Genomic DNA, 16542 nt, shown 5'->3' with positions numbered 1-16542 from the left:
GAGGATGTTTCCTATAGTGGGGGAGTCTAGGGCCAGAGGACACAGATAGAGTGTGTGTGGAGAGGATGTTTCCCATGGTGGGGGAGTCTAGGGCCAGAGGGCACAGATAGAGTGGATGTGGAGTGGATGTTTCCTATAGTGGGGGAGTCTAGGACCATTTGGAACAGGGATGAGGAGGAATTTCTTTAGCCAGAGTGTGGTGAATCTGTGAAATTCATTGCCACAGACAGCTGTGGAGGCCAGGTCATTGGAGTATATTTGATAGGTTGGCTAGTCAGGGTGTCCCGAGATTACGGAGAGAAGGCAGGAGAATGGGGTTGAGAGGGATCATAAACCAGCCCTGACGGAATGGCGGAGCAGACCGATGGGCCGAGTGGCCCGATTGAGCTCCCAGGTCCTGTGCGTTATGCCTGGTGGCAGGGGGTTTGGCATCTCAGAGTCAGGAGGAAGAAGCTGTCTCCCATCCGAACAGTCCTTACCTCGAAAAGCTCTGGAGAATCGACCGGCTGCGTTGGAAAGCATGAAGTTACCGCCTCGGAGCCGGTCGTGAACTGGGACGCGTGATAGGGAGCCCGTTCTGTGGAGCCACTGCGCTCTTCGGTTTCGGGCTAAATGGGGGTCGGCGGGAGAAGATTGGGTTCTTGACCCCTGTGTGCTCCGGCACCGGGGGGGGGGGGGGAGTGGGGGGTAGGGGGAAAAGTTACTAGCTCCTTCCCTGTGCTGAGGCTCAGAAAGTGACGAAGCCGGTCCGACTCCGTGGAGTTCTGTTTGCGCAAGACCGCGTCCCGGGAAGACGGGGTGTTGCCGGTCGGACGGAAACGTCTGTCTGAACGTTGACCCACACGTTTCAAAGCTGGCGTCTGGTTCTCCCCGGAGAGCAGGGGCGAAACCTGAATCAATCTCCATTTCCTCCCCCCCCCCCCCCCCCCCACCGACCACCTCCTTAACTTCATCTCACGACGAAGGGTGGTAACCACGGTAACCACGCCATTGCAGCCCAGGATGCTGGGGGTTCAGAGTTGACTCCCTGGTAGGTTAATTGGATATTGCAAAGTGTTGTTGGCCAGAAAGAACTACAAGTCTGCAGATATACTAGCAGAATTAGGCCATTTGGCCCATCGTGTCTAATTTGCCATTTCATCACGGCTGATCTAATTTTCCTCTCGGCCCCAGTCTCCTGCCTTCTCTCCTTATCCCTTCATTCCCTGGTCAATCAAGAATCTATGCCTTAACTATACATAAAGACTTGGCCTCCATAGATGCCTGTGGCAAAGAATTCCAGAGATTCAGGGCCCTGGTGAGACCACACCTGGAGTATTGTGTGCAGTTTTGGTCTCCACATTTGGAGAGGCCTCTAAATTCTTGCTATTGAGGGAGCGCAGCGTAGGTTCACAAGGTTAATTCCCGGGTTGGCGGGGCTATCATATATTGAAAGATTGGAGCGACTGGGCTTGTATACACTGGAATTTAGAAGGATGAGAGAGGATCTGATTGAAACATATAAGATTATTAAGGGATTGGACACGCTAGAGGCAGGAAACATGTTCCCGATGTTGGGGGGAGTCCAGAACCAGAGGCCACAGTTTAAGAATAAGGGATCGGCCATTTAGAACAGAGATGCGGGAAAACTTTTTCACCCAGAGAGTGGTGGATATGTGGAATGCTCTGCCCCAGAAGGCAGTGGAGGCCAAGTCTCTGGATGCCTTCAAGAGAGAGTTAGATAGAGCTCTTATAGATAGCGGGGTCAAGGGATATGGGGAAAGGGCAGGGACGGGGTACTGATTGTGGATGATCAGCCATGATCTCAGTGAATGGCAGTGCTGGCTAGAAGGGCTGAATGGCCTACTCCTGTACCTACTGTCTATTGGCTATTGTCTATTCACCACTCTTGGGATAAACAAATTCCTCCTCGTCTCTAAAATGACTCCCCTCTATTCCGAGGCTGTGTCCTCTGGTCTCAGACTCCCCCCACCAAAGGAAATGTTCTGTCCACATCCACTCTATCGAGGCCTTTCACCATTCGATAGGCTTCAATGAGGCCCACCCCCTCATTCTTCTGAATTCCAGCGTATACAGGCCCAGAGCCTTCAAACGCTCCTCAAATGACGAGCCATTCAATCCCGGAATCATTTCCGTGACCCTCCTTTGAACCCTCCCCCAGTTTCAGCTCATCCTTTCTGAGATAAGGGGCCCAGAACTCCAGCTGAGGCCTCACCTGGGCCTTACCAACCGTCAGCACTACATCCCCGCTTTTATAGCCTAGTCCTCTTGAAATGAATGCTGGCATGGCATTTGCCTTCCTCACCGCCAACTCAACCTGCAAATTAACCTTTGGGGAATCCTGAACAAGGGCTCCCAAGTCCCTTTGTCTTGTTTATTTGTGATTTCTCTCCATTTAGAAAATAGCCAGCCCTTTCACTTCTTCTACCAAAGTGCCCGACCGTACACTTCCCGACACTGTATTCCGTCCGTCTCTTCTTTGCCTATTCTCCTAATCTGTCCTTCTTCAGCCCCTCTTCTTCCCCAAGACTACCTGTCCCTCCGCTGATCTTCATATCGTCGGCAAACTCAGCAACAAAACCATCGGTTCCACCGTCCAAATCGTTGACGTATAATGTAAAGCGAATCGGTCCCAACGCAGACCCCTGTGGAACACCACTCGTCACCGGCAGCCAGCCGGAGAAGGCTCCCTTCATTCCCACTCTTCACCTCTCCTGTAATTCCATGGGCACAGAGCTTGTTAATCAGCCGCATGTCTGGCACCTTGACAGAGGCCTTCTGAAAATCCAAGTACACAACGTCAACCACTTCCCCTTTGTCTATTCTCCGTGCTATTTCTTCAAAGAATTCCAACAGATTTAGAAGCATAGAAAACCTACAGCACAATACAGGCCCTTCGGCCCACAAAGCTGTGCCGAACGTGTCCTTACCTTAGAAATCACCGAGGGTTACCCGTAGCCCTCTATTTTACTCAGCTCCATGTACCTGTCCAAAGGTCTCTTAAAAGACCCTATCGTATCCGCCTCCACCACCGTCACCGGCAGCCCATTCCACACACTCACCACTCTCTGAGTGAAAAACTTAGCCCTGACATCTCCTCTGTACCTACTCCCCAGCACTTCAAAGCTGTGCCCCCTCGTGCTAGCCACTTCAGCCCCGGGAAAAAGCCTCTGACTATCCACACGATCAATGCCTCTCATCATCTTACATACTGAGGGAAGATTCTCCCTTGAGGAAATCATGTTGACTACAGCCTATTTCATCACTTGCCTCCAACTACCCTGAGACCCCATCCTTAGTAATCGACTCCGACATCTTCCCAACCACTGAGGTCAGACTAACCGGGCTATAATTTCCTTTCTTCTACCTCTCTCCCTTCTCGAAGAGTGGAGTGACATTTGCGATTTTCTGGAACCGTTCCAGAATACAGTGATACTTGAAAGATCATTACTAATGCCTCCACAGTCTCTTCAGCCAATTCTTTCAGAACCCTGGGGTGTACGTCATCCAGTCCAGGTGACTTATCTACCTTCAGACCTTCCAGTGTCCCGAGAACCTCCTCTCTAGTCCCGGTGACCTCTCACACTTCATGACCCCTGGCACCTGGAACTTCCACCAGACCGCTAGCGTCTTCCACCGTGACCCTCTCTGGCGGCGTTCATCCTGTCGGCAGCTTCCTCCCGGTTTTCACGACTGTCGGCCGGGGCTGGATCTCGCACTCCGATGTGGAAGAATTCCGCGGCAACTTTGACTCACCAGTCAGGGCCGCTGGCCCCGAGCCGGACCCTCGGACCTGGAGGACCGGCCGGCGGACCACTCTCCTTCTGGCCTCTACCTGTTCCGGCATGGGTGACCCTGCCCAGGGGCGAAGCGTAAAGCAACCCTGACTCGAGCCAACCGCAGACTTCCGGGACGCTGAGGCACGCAAGCCCCCAAACCCGAGGAGCGAGGCTGGGGCCCCCTGGGTGGACGGCGAAGGTCAGAGTCGGGTTTACTGTCACCTGCATGAGTGCGTGCGCGTGCGCGAATGCAGAGGGATTCTCGCTTAAAGGTTACTTGCCGGCCGCACACCGAAACGTTGCGTCGTTCCTGCCCCGACGGCCAGCGCGGTGTGCCAGGGCCAGCGCGGCTTGCGAAGCCTCATCCCTGGCGCCAGCGTAACGTCCCTGCGGCCCGAGGCATTGGGAATGCGGCAGGCTGGGTGACGGTGTTTGCAGCCGGTGGGAGTCTGTGGCTCTTGGGAAAGGTGTCGGCGACTGTCCTGTCCCCTGGGCTGAAGGCCGACTGCGGCCGCGGCGGCAGGGGATCTCGGAGGAGGCTGAGGTGCATCATCTGCTCGGCTCTTCCGGAGGACGAGGGCTCGGAGGGAGTCCACCGGGGTGCGACATGAACCAGGAGTGTGTAAAAGATTTGTAGCACATTTCAAAAAGAAGTAAGATATAGGATTGCTTCAGAGGCAATGAGGTATCGTAGAAACGTAGCAGCACAGAAAACCTGAGGCACAATACAGGCCCTTCGGCCCACAAAGCTGTGCCGTACATGTCCCTTGCCCGGGAGATTACCTCGGGCTGCCCGCAGCCCTCTATTTTTCTGAGCTGCTGCACCAACTCAGCCAAAGGAGCGTTGTTGTTGCCTGAATGAAGTCACTGGTGATAAGGATTGGTCTATAAGAGGCCCCTTTATTCGATAAGACAGGATACAGCAGGCATCACCCTGAGAAAGCTGAAGAAATTTGGCCTGTCCCCTAGAACCCTCACTAATTTTTATAGATGCCCCGTAGAAAGCATTCTTCCAGGGTGCATCACAACCCGGTATGGAAGTTGTCCTGTCCAAGACCGGAAGAAGCTGCAGAAGATCGTGAACACGGCCCAGCACATCACACAAACCAATCTCCCATCCTTGGACTCACTTTACACCGCACGCTGTCGGAGCAGTGCTGCCAGGATAATCAAGGACATGACCCCCCCAGCCAACACACTTTCTGTCCCTCTTCCCTCCGGGAGAAGGTTCAGGAGCTTGAAGACTCGTACGGCCAGATTTGGGAACAGCTTCTTCCCAACTGTGATAAGACTGCTGAACGGATCCTGACCCGGATCTGGGCCGTAACTTCCAAATATCCGGGCCTGACTTGCACTACCTTAACATTCCCGTTTCTGTTTTCTAATTATGATTTATAATTTAAATTTCTATTATATTTACTTGGACTTGTACTTCAGGGAGCACGACGCGCAGAAACAAATATCGCCGTGATGATTGTACGCTCTAGTATCAATTGTCTGGCGACAATAAAGTAATAATCTTGTCAAGGTAGCCGTGACTGGTGTGGGTTTCTCGCACTCAACCATCAGAGTGGACTCACGCTCAATGCCTCCGCGGGGTCATCATATCGCAGAGGGCGGTTTGTCACTCCTCCGAGGCCGTGTCGGGGTCCTCTTGGTTCCGTCTCCTCCCAGGGATTCCGCCGTCCCTCCGCTCCTGGGTGGAGACCGCTGCCTGGGGCTCTGGGGCTGAGTCGGTCCCGGCGACCTCCGTCACAGCGAAAGCCCGCGTCTGGCTCCGCCGTGTCAGGGCGCTGCCCAGCGCGAGCGCACTCCCGGCGCCAACTCGGCCTGCCCACGCCTCACGGATCCCGAACCGGAGCGTCCTTGGAACGCAGGAGGGAACCGGAGGAAGCCCGCGCATTCACGGGGAGAAGGCACAAGGTCCTCTCGGGCAGCGGTGGGAAATGAACCCGGGTTTCCGGCGCTGCATGCTACCTGCCACGCTCCCGCATCTGGCATCAGATAAGCGGCACTCACGAGAAATCAGACATAAATCACCAACAACTTTTTACAAGGGAGAGCGCAACCCAACCAAGAGCTGGTCGGCCATTGAGGAACGCAGCAGAACGGAGTGATCTGGGAATAATGGCGCATAGTTCCCTGAAGGTGGAATCTCGTGTGGATAGGGAGGTGAAGAAAGCTTTTGGTATGCTGGCCTTTATAAATCAGAGCATTGACTGTAGGAGTTGGGATGTAATGTTAAAATTGTACAAGGCATTGGTGAGGCCGGATTTGGAGTATTGTGTATAGTTCTAGTCACTGAATTATAGGAAAGATGTCAACAGAATAGAGAGAGGACAGAGGAGATTTACTAGAATGTTACCTGGGTTTCAGCACCTAAGTTACAGGGAAAGGTTGAACAAGTTAGGTCTTTATTCTTTGGAGTGTAGAAGGTTGAGGGGGGACTTGATAGAGGTATTTAAAATTATGAGGGGTATAGATAGAGTTGACGTGGATAGGCTTTTTCCATTGAGAGTAGGGGAGATTCAAACAAGAGGACGTGAGTTGAGAGTTAGGGGGCAAAAGTTTAGGGGTAACATGAGGGGGAGTTTCTTTACTCAGAGAGTGGTAGCTGTGTGGAACGAGCTTCCAGTAGAAGTGGTAGAGGCAGGTTCGGTATTGTCATTTAAAGTAAAATTGGATGGGTATATGGACAGGAAAGGAATGGAGGGTGATGGGCTGAGTGCGGGTCGGTGGGACGAGGTGAGAGTGAGCGTTCGGCACGGACTAGAAGGGCCGAGACGGCCCGTTTCCGTGCTGCAGTTGTTATGTGGTTATATGGTTATAACCGTCCATTTTAGTGCGTGGTTCGTGACGCGTTCTGGAAGTTTCTTTGCCGGTGCGGTGGGACAGCGGGGGGAGGTCTCCGCGCTCGAGGTGACTCCCTCTCCGACGGTGAGAGTGAGAGTTTGCGGCCGATTCTGAAGTCGGGGGAGCGGGGAGGTGAGTTCGGGCTGAAGAGCGAGGCTCCGGACAGTGTCCCTGTCGTTCGTTTCGAGGTCTGTAACACCCTCTGGGATAGGCATCACTGCTCCCCTGATGGTCTTTCAGTAGAAGCAGCGTTTGGGGGGTGAGGGGGGGGGGGGGTCTTTGGGACGTGAGCTGTCCAACGAGGGGGGGGTGGTGTTTCCGTGCCGTGTGCCTGACACCGGGGGTGGTGGGGGGTTACGAGCTGGGCCTTCCGTTCGGCCGGAGTCGAGGGGAGAAGACGCCGGAGAGAAGAGGTCGTAGCGGGGCCACGGCGTGACGGAGCCCCGGGAATTCGATGGAGGATTGGTGAATGGGAAACGGCCGGCTCCAACTTGTGCGCGTCAGACTGTTTCATCAAAACGGGCACTTTCCTCTCTCTCTTTTTGTTTTGCTTTTTCTTCGCTGACCCTTTAGTCAAACTAAGAATTGTAAAACTCAATGATATGCGGCGTACTGTCTGTTATTCCGTGGGACCTATCTGTAACGAATCACGCAGCATCCACACTAACGGGGGAGTGTTTTCAGGGCTAACTCCCCCCCCCCCCAATCTCACCCGTTTGGCGGGGTCGGAGACCGTCTTCCCTCGACTTACGCAGCCGACGGAACCGGAGCGTTTTGAGGGTGTCCGCGGAGAGTAAGAATTTCAGGTTTTATATTGGGTGCATTCGCTGACATTAAGCGTATCCACGGAAACGCTGATTCTGCAGATGAATAGGCGTGAGGGACTGAGTTTGTAAAGGACCTTGTTTCTGGGAGATGACTAAACGTCCAAAGCACATCCATGGAGCTTCGGGTAGACGGAGCTCGTCAGCCTGGGAGGGCAGTCGATCTGAGAGAGGGAAAACTGATTTCAAACCTCCGCTGCCTCGCGGCCGTAACCACTCGTGGGAGAGGCCTCGGGAGTGAACCCTGAGGGCAAATCCGGAGCTGGAGTCCCTGAGGCAGTCCGACGTTGCCTTCAACCCCGCTCTGGCAACTCCTGCGACGACACCGGTGCCGAGCTGTATCGGCCCCTGCCCTTCCCTTGGACAACGTCGGTGTCACGGAGAGGGGAGACTCGCAGCGTGGGCAACTGCCGGTCTCCCACACAACCCTGCCCAGGGCCCGCACCCTGGAGAGGACTTTCCGGGCGCAGGTCCACGGTCTCGCGAGATTAACGGATGCCTTCGTCATCCACGGCTCGGTTCTGGGCTCCAGCTTTGGTGTCTTTTACAGATCTGTGGAGATGTGTCTCTACCAAAGGGGGTGTAAGGTGTTCCTTCCCTCCGCTGGCCTGCAGGTCACCCTTGGGCGAAGGACAGCACCTGATCAGCCCCCGCCAGATAGATCAGGGTCACGTGAAGCCGTGATGTCTGTACGAGCAGCCGGTGCAGATCACAAGTTAAGTGACCACTGACGTCAGGCAGACGGTCTCTATAGAGTATTGATAATGGCTGGGTGGGGGGTGGGGGTGGTGGTATGGGGGGGGTCACCCCATCCTGTGAAGACACACGCTGCCCAGGGGAAGGTGACGGCAGTCCAATTTTCCAGGAGCAATCGTGGACACGGAAAGGCCACGGCCGCCCACGTCATGACGGCACGGCGCGCAGCGATGATGTTACAGGACGCGGGTCCTAATGATGACATCATACGTCGCGGGACTTGGTGACGGAGTCATACGGCAAAGCACATAATGAGCGAGCGATGCCGCAGAAAAAGGAAATTTTTAGCGGGGTGGGAATGGCTAATACGAGGGGGAATCATTTTAAGGGAATTGGAGGAAGACAGGGAGGCGGTGGGGGGGGGGGGCGGGTAGTAGATGATACCAAGAGTGGAAGGGATACGTGGAACACCCTACCAAGGGTGGTGGTGGAGGCAGGTACACGAAGGGCATTTGAGAGACTCTGAGGTGGGTGATAGGAACAGAGGAGGGTTATTGGGAGGGAAGGACAAGGTCGGTCTTGGAGCAGGAAGGGCCTGTACCGGGCTGCGGTGTTCCCTGTTGTGCATTCCGCCCCGTTGCCACTCTGAGCTGAACAGGGACCAGTTGCTCAGACGCTCTGGAAGTTCAGTTCAATGCAATACATAACAGAGAAGAAGAAAAAATAATAAATGAATCAATCAGCCAATTACAGTGTGCGTGCTGGCCTCCGTTAGTCTCAACAGACCATGGATTTGCGCCTTGGAAGACCAGCAGTTGCCCGGGCTGCAAGTCGCCCCTCTCCACGCCACCGATGTTGTCCAAGGGAAGGGCATCAGGACCCATACAGCTCGGCACCGGTGTCGTCGCAGAGCGACGAGTGGTTAAGTGCCTTGCTCAAGGACAGACACGCAAACCTCAGCCGAGGGTCGAACTAGTCAGATCACTAGACCAACGGCTAAACCACTGGCCCATGCGCCAACACAGGATAGTCAATTACAATATAGGTATATTGAATAGATTAAGAATCGTGCAAAAAAACCCCAGAAATAATATGTATTAAAATAAGTGAGGCGACGTTCATGGTTTCAATGTCCATTTAGGAATCAGATGGCGGAGGGGAAGAAGCTGTTCCTGAATCGTTCAGTGTGAGTCTTCAGGCTCCTGTACCACCTCCCTGATGGCGGAGGGGAAGAAGCTGTTCCTGAATCGCTGAGTGTGTGCCTTCAGGCTCCTGTACCTCCTCCCTGATGGCGGAGGGGAAGAAGCTGTTCCCGAATCGCTGAGTGTGTGCCTTCAGGCTCCTGTACCACCTCCCTGATTGCGGAGGGGAAGAAGCTGTTCCTGAATCGTTGAGTGTGTGTCTTCAGGCTCCTGTACCACCTCCCTGATGGCGGTGGGGAAGAAGCTGTTCCTGAATCGCTGAGTGTGTGTCTTCAGGATCCTGTACCTCCTCCCTGATGGCGGAGGGGAAGAAGCTGTTCCTGAATCGCTGAGTGTGTGCCTTCAGGCTCCTGTACCTCCAGCCTGATGGCGGAGGGGAAGAAGCTGTTCCTGAATCGCTGAGTGTGTGTCTTCAGGCTCCTGTACCTCCTCCCTGATGGCGGAGGGGAAGAAGCTGTTCCTGAATCGCTGAGTGTGTGTCTTCAGGCTCCCGTCCGCCATCAGGGAGGAGGTACAGGAGCCTGAAGACACACACTCAGAGTGATTCAGGAACAGCTTCTTCCCGTCCGCCATCAGGGAGGAGGTACAGGAGCCTGAAGACACACACTCAGAGTGATTCAGGAACAGCTTCTTCCCGTCCGCCATCAGGGAGGAGGTACAGGAGCCTGAAGACACACACTCAGAGTGATTCAGGAACAGCTTCTTCCCGTCCGCCATTAGGGAGGAGGTACAGGAGCCTGAAGACTCACACTCAGCGATTCAGGAACAGCTTCTTCCCCTCCGCCATTAGAAAGGAGGTACAGGAGCCTGAAAACACACACTCAGCGATTCAGGAACAGCTTCTTCCCGTCCGCCATCAGGGAGGAGGTACAGGAGCCTGAAGACACACACTCAGAGTGATTCAGGAACAGCTTCTTCCCGTCCGCCATCAGGGAGGAGGTACAGGAGCCTGAAGACACACACTCAGAGTGATTCAGGAACAGCTTCTTCCCGTCCGCCATCAGGGAGGAGGTACAGGAGCCTGAAGACACACACTCAGCGATTCAGGAACAGCTTCTTCCCGTCCGCCATCAGGGAGGATGTACAGGTGCATGAAGACACACACTCAGAGTGATTCAGGAACAGCTTCTTCCCGTCCGCCATCAGGGAGGAGGTACAGGAGCCTGAAGACACACACTCAGAGTGATTCAGGAACAGCTTCTTCCCGTCCGCCATCAGGGAGGAGGTACAGGAGCCTGAAGACACACACTCAGCGACTCAGGAACAGCTTCTTCCCGTCCGCCATCAGGGAGGAGGTACAGGAGCCTGAAGACACACACTCAGCGATTCAGGAACAGCTTCTTCCCGTCCGCCATCAGGGAGGATGTACAGGTGCCTGAAGACACACACTCAGAGTGATTCAGGAACAGCTTCTTCCCCTCCGCCATCAGGGAGGAGGTACAGGAGCCTGAAGACACACACTCAGCGATTCAGGAACAGCTTCTTCCCGTCCGCCATCAGGGAGGATGTACAGGTGCCTGAAGACACACACTCAGAGTGATTCAGGAACAGCTTCTTCCCCTCCACCATCGGGGAGGAGGTACAAGAACCTGAAGACACACACTCAGCGATTCAGGAACAGCTTCTTCCCCTCTGCCATCAAAGAGGAGGTACAGGAGCCTGAAGAGACACACTCAGCGATTCAGGAACAGCTTCTTCCCCTCCGCCATCAGGGAGGAGGTACAGGAGCCTGAAGACACACACTCAGAGTGATTCAGGAACAGCTTCTTCCCGTCCGCCATCAGGGAGGAGGTAAAGGAGCCTGAAGACACACACTCAGCGATTCAGGAACAGCTTCTTCCCCTCCGCCATCGGGGAGGAGGTACAGGAGCCTGAAGACACACACTCAGCGACTCAGGAACAGCTTCTTCCCGTCCGCCATCAGGGAGGAGGTACAGGAGCCTGAAGACACACACTCAGAGTGATTCAGGAACAGCTTCTTCCCGTCCGCCATCAGGGAGGAGGTACAGGAGCCTGAAGACACACACTCAGAGTGATTCAGAAACAGCTTCTTCCCGTCCGCCATCAGGGAGGAGGTACAGGAGCCTGAAGACACACACTCAGAGTGATTCAGGAACAGCTTCTTCCCGTCCGCCATCAGGGAGGAGGTACAGGAGCCTGAAGACACACACTCAGCGATTCAGGAACAGCTTCTTCCCCTCTGCCATCAAAGAGGAGGTACAGGAGCCTGAAGACACACACTCAGCGATTCAGGAACGGCTTCTTCCCCTCCGCCATCGGGGAGGAGGTACAGGAGCCTGAAGACTCACACTCAGCGATTCAGGAACAGCTTCTTCCCCTCCGCCATCAGGGGGGAGGTACAGGAGCCTGAAAACACACACTCAGCGATTCAGGAACAGCTTCTTCCCCTCTGCCATCAGGGAGGGGGTACAGGAGCCTGAAGACACACACTCAGCGATTCAGGAACAGCTTCTTCCCCTCCGCCATCAGGGAGGAGGTACAAGAACCGGAAGACACACACTCAGCGATTCAGGAACAGCTTCTTCCCCTCTGACATCAGGGAGGAGGTACAGGAACCTGAAGACACACACTCAGCGATTCAGGAACAGCTTCTTCCCCTCTGACATCAGGGAGGAGGTACAGGAAGCTGAAGACACACACTCAGCGATTCAGGAAAAGCTTCTTCCCCTCTGCCATCAGGGAGGAGGTACAGGAACCTGAAGACACACACTCAGCGACTCAGGAACAGCTTCTTCCCGTCCGCCATCAGGGAGGAGGTACAGGAGCCTGAAGACGCACTCTCAGCGATTCAGGAACAGCTTCTTCCCCTCCGCCATCAGGGAGGAGGTACAGGAGCCTGAAGACACACACTCAGCGATTCAGGAACAGCTTCTTCTTCCCCGCCATCAGGGAGGAGGTACAGGAGCCTGAAAACACACACTCAGCGATTCAGGAACAGCTTCTTCCCCTCTGCCATCAGGGAGGGGGTACAGGAGCCTGAAGGCACACACTCAGCGATTCAGGAACAGCTTCTTCCCCTCTGCCATCAAAGAGGAGGTACAGGAGCCTGAAGACACACACTCAGCGATTCAGGAACAGCTTCTTCCCCTCCTCCATCAGGGAGGAGGTACAGGAACCTGAAGACACACACTCAGCGATTCAGGAACAGCTTCTTCCCCTCTGCCATCAGGGAGGAAGGAGACAGAGACCAGTGATGACACACTCAGCGATTTAGGAACAGCTTCTCCGTCCGCCATCAGGGAGGATATACAGGAGCCTGAGAGGACACATTCAGAACACTTCAGGAGTGATTCAGGAACAGCTCATCAGTGAGGGAGGTACAGGAGCCTGAAGACTCACACTCAGAGTGATTCAGGAACTGCTTCTTCCCGTCCGCCATCAGGGAGGAGGTACAGGAGCCTGAAGACACACACTCAGAGTGATTCAGGAACAGCTTCTTCCCGTCCGCCATCAGGGAGGAGGTACAGGAGCCTGAAGACACACACTCAGAGTGATTCAGGAACAGCTTCTTCCCGTCCGCCATCAGGGAGGAGGTACAGGAGCCTGAAGGCACACACTCAGCGATTCAGGAACAGCTTCTTCCCCTCTGACATCAGGGAGGAGGTACAGGAGCCTGAAGACACACACTCAGCGATTCAGGAACAGCTTCTTCCCCTCCGCCATCAGGGAGGAGGTACAAGAACCTGAAGACACACTCAGCGATTCAGGAACAGCTTCTTCCCCTCTGACATCAGGGAGGAGGTAAAGGAACCTGAAGTCACACACTCAGCGATTCAGGAACAGCTTCTTCCCCTCTGACATCAGGGAGGAGGTACAGGAAGCTGAAGACACACACTCAGCGATTCAGGAACAGCTTCTTCCCCTCTGCCATCAGGGAGGAGGTACAGGAACCTGAAGACACACACTCAGCGACTCAGGAACAGCTTCTTCCCGTCCGCCATCAGGGAGGAGGTACAGGAGCCTGAAGACGCACTCTCAGCGATTCAGGAACAGCTTCTTCCCCTCCGCCATCAGGGAGGAGGTACAGGAGCCTGAAGACACACACTCAGCGATTCAGGAACAGCTTCTTCTTCCCCGCCATCAGGGAGGAGGTACAGGAGCCTGAAAACACACACTCAGCGATTCAGGAACAGCTTCTTCCCCTCTGCCATCAGGGAGGGGGTACAGGAGCCTGAAGGCACACACTCAGCGATTCAGGAACAGCTTCTTCCCCTCTGCCATCAAAGAGGAGGTACAGGAGCCTGAAGACACACACTCAGCGATTCAGGAACAGCTTCTTCCCCTCCGCCATCAGGGAGGAGGTACAGGAACCTGAAGACACACACTCAGCGATTCAGGAACAGCTTCTTCCCCTCTGCCATCAGGGAGGAGGTACAGGAGCCTGAAGACACACACTCAGCGATTCAGGAACAGCTTCTTCCCGTCCGCCATCAGGGAGGATATACAGGAGCCTGAAGACACACACTCAGAGTGATTCAGGAACAGCTTCTTCCCCTCCGCCATCAGGGAGGAGGTACAGGAGCCTGAAGACTCACACTCAGAGTGATTCAGGAACTGCTTCTTCCCGTCCGCCATCAGGGAGGAGGTACAGGAGCCTGAAGACACACACTCAGAGTGATTCAGGAACAGCTTCTTCCCGTCCACCATCAGGGAGGAGGTACAGGAGCCTGAAGACACACACTCAGAGTGATTCAGGAACAGCTTCTTCCCGTCCGCCATCAGGGAGGAGGTACAGGAGCCTGAAGGCACACACTCAGCGATTCAGGAACAGCTTCTTCCCCTCTGACATCAGGGAGGAGGTACAGGAGCCTGAAGACACACACTCAGCGATTCAGGAACAGCTTCTTCCCCTCCGCCATCAGGGAGGAGGTACAAGAACCTGAAGACACACACTCAGCGATTCAGAAACAGCTTCTTCCCCTCTGCCATCAAAGAGGAGGTACAGCAGCCTGAAGGCACACACTCAGCGATTCAGGAACAGCTTCTTCCCCTCTGCCATCAAAGAGGAGGTACAGGAGCCTGAAGACACACACTCAGCGATTCAGGAACAGCTTCTTCCCCTCCGCCATCAGGGAGGAGGTACAGGAACCTGAAGACACACACTCAGCGATTCAGGAACAGCTTCTTCCCCTCTGCCATCAGGGAGGAGGTACAGGAGCCTGAAGACACACACTCAGCGATTCAGGAACAGCTTCTTCCCGTCCGCCATCAGGGAGGATGTACAGGAACCTGAAGACACACACTCAGAGTGATTCAGGAACAGCTTCTTCCCCTCCGCCATCAGGGAGGAGGTACAGGAGCCTGAAGACTCACACTCAGAGTGATTCAGGAACTGCTTCTTCCCGTCCGCCATCAGGGAGGAGGTACAGGAGCCTGAAGACACACACTCAGAGTGATTCAGGAACAGCTTCTTCCCGTCCGCCATCAGGGAGGAGGTACAGGAGCCTGAAGACACACACTCAGAGTGATTCAGGAACAGCTTCTTCCCGTCCGCCATCAGGGAGGAGGTACAGGAGCCTGAAGGCACACACTCAGCGATTCAGGAACAGCTTCTTCCCCTCTGCCAACAAAGAGGAGGTACAGGAGCCTGAAGACACACACTCAGCGATTCAGGAACAGCTTCTTCCCCTCCGCCATCAGGGAGGAGGTACAAGAACCTGAAGACACACACTCAGCGATTCAGGAACAGCTTCTTCCCCTCTGCCATCAAAGAGGAGGTACAGGAACCTGAAGACACACACTCAGCGATTCAGGAACAGCTTCTTCCCGTCCGCCATCAGGGAGGAGGTACAGGAGCCTGAAGACACACACTCAGCGACTCAGGAACAGCTTCTTCCCGTCCGCCATCAGGGAGGAGGTACAGGAGCCTGAAGACACACACTCAGCGATTCAGGAACAGCTTCTTCCCGTCCGCCATCAGGGAGGAGGTACAGGAGCCTGAAGACACACACTCAGAGTGATTCAGGAACAGCTTCTTCCCGTCCGCCATCAGGGAGGAGGTACAGGAGCCTGAAGACACACACTCAGAGTGATTCAGGAACAGCTTCTTCCCGTCCGCCATCAGGGAGGAGGTACAGGAGCCTGAAGACACACACTCAGAGTGATTCAGGAACAGCTTCTTCCCGTCCGCCATCAGGGAGGTGGTACAGGAGCCTGAAGACACACACTCAGCGATTCAGGAACGGCTTCTTCCCCTCTGCCATCAAAGAGGAGGTACAGGAGCCTGAAGACTCACACTCAGCGATTCAGGAACAGCTTCTTCCCCTCCGCCATCAGGGAGGAGGTACAGGAGCCTGAAAACACACACTCAGCGATTCAGGAACAGCTTCTTCCCCTCTGCCATCAGGGAGGAGGTACAGGAGCCTGAAGGCACACACTCAGCGATTCAGGAACAGCTTCTTCCCCTCTGCCATCAAAGAGGAGGTACAGGAGCCTGAAGACACACACTCAGCGATTCAAGAACAGCTTCTTCCCCTCTGACATCAGGGAGGAGGTACAAGAACCTGAAGACACACACTCAGCGATTCAGGAACAGCTTCTTCCCCTCTGACATCAGGGAGGAGGTACAGGAACCTGAAGACACACACTCAGCGATTCAGGAACAGCTTCTTCCCCTCTGCCATCAGGGAGGAGGTACAGGAGCCTGAAGAAACACACTCAACGATTCAGGAACAGCTTCTTCCCCTGTGACATCAGGGAGGAGGTACAGGAACCTGAAGACACACACTCAGCGATTCAGGAACAGCTTCTTCCCCTCTGACATCAGGGAGGAGGTACAGGAGCCTGAAGACGCACTCTCAGCGATTCAGGAACAGCTTCTTCCCGTCCGCCATCAGGGAGGAGGTACAGGAGCCTGAAGACACACACTCAGCGATTCAGGAACAGCTTCTTCTTCCCCGCCATCAGGGAGGAGGTACAGGAGCCTGAAAACACACACTCAGCGATTCAGGAACAGCTTCTTCCCCTCTGCCATCAGGGAGGGGGTACAGGAGCCTGAAGGCACACACTCAGCGATTCAGGAACAGCTTCTTCCCCTCTGCCATCAAAGAGGAGGTACAGGAGCCTGAAGACACACACTCAGCGATTCAGGAACAGCTTCTTCCCCTCCGCCATCAGGGAGGAGGTACAGGAACCTGAAGACACACACTAAGCGATTCAGGAACAGCT

The sequence above is a fragment of the Hypanus sabinus genome, assembly GCF_030144855.1.
Source record: "Hypanus sabinus isolate sHypSab1 chromosome X2 unlocalized genomic scaffold, sHypSab1.hap1 SUPER_X2_unloc_11, whole genome shotgun sequence".
Taxonomy (NCBI): Eukaryota; Metazoa; Chordata; class Chondrichthyes; order Myliobatiformes; family Dasyatidae; genus Hypanus; species Hypanus sabinus.
The sequence above is the reverse complement of the archived record's forward strand: the minus strand, read 5'-3'. Positions refer to the sequence as shown.